General features: G+C 33.7%; 1 pseudogene; it reads right to left on the bottom strand.

Moving 5' to 3' along the window:
* Window positions 1–358: 358 nt before the first annotated feature.
* On the bottom strand, window positions 359–1,145 carry LOC130680546 (olfactory receptor 4P4-like; annotated as a pseudogene).
* Window positions 1,146–3,171: the final 2,026 nt, after the last annotated feature.

Below are 3,171 nucleotides of genomic sequence, written 5' to 3' on the forward strand. Positions count from 1 at the left end.
GAGTTTCTAGAACATGATATTTTCAGTTTTGCTTGGTGGGTATTTTAAAATGAGTCACAACACTTATTTTTCTCTTTACACCTCCATCTGTTTCACGAAACCTCAATGACAATAACCCATCTTTACTGAATATGTCTTTTATAGCATCCTGAAAACAAATTCATATGCAAATATTTCATATCAGTAGAATTTCTATTGAACTTTGAGTTCCTCCCCAGTCCTAAATAGCTAGTTAGCTAGTCCTAATAGCTAAGTATAAGAGATATAGCACTATGCATTTTTAAAGTTTTGGTATAGAAAAGTCTTATATTCCACAAGCTCTGTAGTGAAAATCAGTGATGTCTTTCCGTTTATTTCGTTACTTTGGTACACGGCACCACAGTGTCTTCATGGTGTTCTTCATGTCCATGTTCCTGAGTGTGTAAATCAGAGGGTTGAGCATGGGAGCAATGATGGGGTAGAAAAGAGCAAACACTTTGTCTTCTGGCAGAGTAATTACTGTTCTAATATAAATAAAGAGTAAAGGAGAATAAAAAAGGACCAGCACAGTGATGTGGGAACTGCATGTAGAAAGAGCTTTGCGACGAATTCTCTGCAGAGTAGGACCTGACTGCATGCAGGATCACAGCATGGGATACCAGCAAGACCACTAAAGTCACCAGACCCATCACATCCGAATTGGCAATGACCAGGAGACCGATTCTCTTTGTGTCCATACAGGTTAGTTTCAGCAAAGGATACACATCGCAGAAGTAGTGGTCTATCTCATTAGGGCCACAGTAGGGTAAAAAGATGGCGAGAATAAACTGACCGAAGGAATGGAGGAATCCCCCAGCACAGGAAGTGGCGATCAGGACGTCACACCTCTGCCTGCTCATGATGACTGCATAGTGCAGGGGCTTGCAGATGGCCACGAAATGGTCATAGGCCATCCCTGTGAGGATGAAGACCTCTATGCCCCCAAAGAAGTGCATGGTAAAGAGCTATGTCATGCAGCCATTGTAGAAAATGTTCTTTTCTGCCAGCAAGTCAATGATTAGTTTTGGGGTCATAGTAGAAGTGTAGCAAAGGTCTGAGAGTGGGAGGTAAGTCAGGAAGAAATACATAGGCTAATTAATAAGTTGACTGCAGGTGATTGAAATCATGACAAGCAGGTTTCCAATGAAAATCACTATGTGACAAAATAAGAATAGTAAAAAACAGAATTTCTATCTCCTTTTTCTGAGAAAGTCCTAAGAGAATAAATTCTGTGATGTTATTCCTATTTTCCATGATCCAGAGCAGTTTGTAGCTACCTGAAATCAGAAACATTGTGAATTTTTGTTATATAAATATTTAAATATGGTGATTCTTATCATTCCTTGGTATGAGGCAGATTACAGTGGAAAGGGTTCAAATGTTATATAAAAATATAGAAATTTAATTTTTATTTAGGAAGGCTTTCCTGCTTGTCTTTTTATCATTTTCTTGAAAACAATACTGGTAAACATCTTAGGTACCTGAGATGAAGACTAACATTGTAAAATACTTTGTAAATTAAAAGAAAGAATTTCTTTTGCAAAAATAATATTTATGTAACCATTGTATTAACATGTATTATCGAACATAAGTGATATTATACCTCTATGGAATTGCAGAAATGGTATTTTTAGAAAAAAATCAGAAATCTCTTTGCTGTTCTCACTGTTTATTATTGAAAAAATATACACAGAAATGAAACACTGAGTGAAAATACAAAAAGTGCAAATACATGAAGTATAGTATGTGGAAAATGTTATATGTGAAAAATTACCTGTCATGTGTCCTATATAGAAAGGTAATAAATAGAAAAATCAACATACGTATTTGAAACCATAAGGCATTTATACTTGGCCATAATCAGTTATATTTCTCTATTTATTAATATACTTAATTTAGAACTGGATTACATTTTATAGTCAACCAAAAGAATAATAAAAGAAATATGATTATCTGTATTTTTCAAAAGATTATCATCTCAAACATATTTGACACTCACCAACGCATTTGAGGATAATAATAGTAGGTTTTGCTTGGATCTTAGAGTCTCACATAATACCTTACCCACTTGCATAAAACAGCTTTTATCTAATCAATGTACACAAATTGTTCAACTCTTCATAATCAGTCATACCTAAAATGTATGTTCCTTTCAGTTTCCACATTACTGTCTCCATATCTTTCATTTCTTTTCTCTTTCATTCTCATCACTTTTACTTCCTCCTCTTTCTCAATGTAGAATTAACACTATCAATATCTCTTTGGTAAAGCTATTAAACCTTTGACAAATACATTTTTTAATAAGTAGAATTTCAGGCATCATCGATAAGCTAAGGAACAACTATTGAGAAACAAGCTGTTGACCATTCCACTATATCACACCATAAATTCTTTTTTTAAATTAAAGTATAATTGGTATGCAATATTATGAAGGTTTCACATGAGCAACATTGAGGTTTCAACATTCACCCATATTATCAAGTGCTCCCCACCTCGACCCCACTACAGTCACTGTCTATCAGCATAGTAAGTTGCTATAGAGACATCACTTGTCTTCTCTGTGCTCAGTTAACATCAACCACTTCAAAGTGACAGTTTGGTATTCTTTCTACTGAAAAATGAAGAGGGGGATATTCATAGTGGTCAAATAAGCCTTGTCATTCAATTAATGATTGCATTTTAGGATTTTAAAATTATTTGCAATTATTTAAAATAATTCTGTGCTCTAGCATCCCCAAAATTTAATTCCTGTGATATATTGAAAAGAATTGAAAGTTAAATTTTTAATTATAGCCTAGTCTTTACTTCATGTTTTAACTTGTTTCATGAACTGATAGTAACTAAGTTTTCTCAACCTCTTTTCCCTCACCGATAGTCTAAAATTCTGCTTGATCTCAACCACAGGGCTTTGTGAGAATCTCTATCAGGTAATAGATCAAATCACATTTGAAAAATACAGTGCAAATGTCATTTGTTAAGTGTGTTTTTAATCCAAAAGATAAAAATTGATGGCATAATTAGGAATTACCAGGAAAATAAACAAAGATTTTTTTTTTCTGTAGATAATTATTTTTTATTGAAGGGTAGTTGACACACAGTATTACATTACATTACATTAGTTTCAGGTGTACAACATAGTGATTCAACATTTAT

The sequence above is a fragment of the Manis pentadactyla genome, chromosome 14 (assembly GCF_030020395.1).
Source record: "Manis pentadactyla isolate mManPen7 chromosome 14, mManPen7.hap1, whole genome shotgun sequence".
Lineage (NCBI taxonomy): Eukaryota > Metazoa > Chordata > Mammalia > Pholidota > Manidae > Manis > Manis pentadactyla.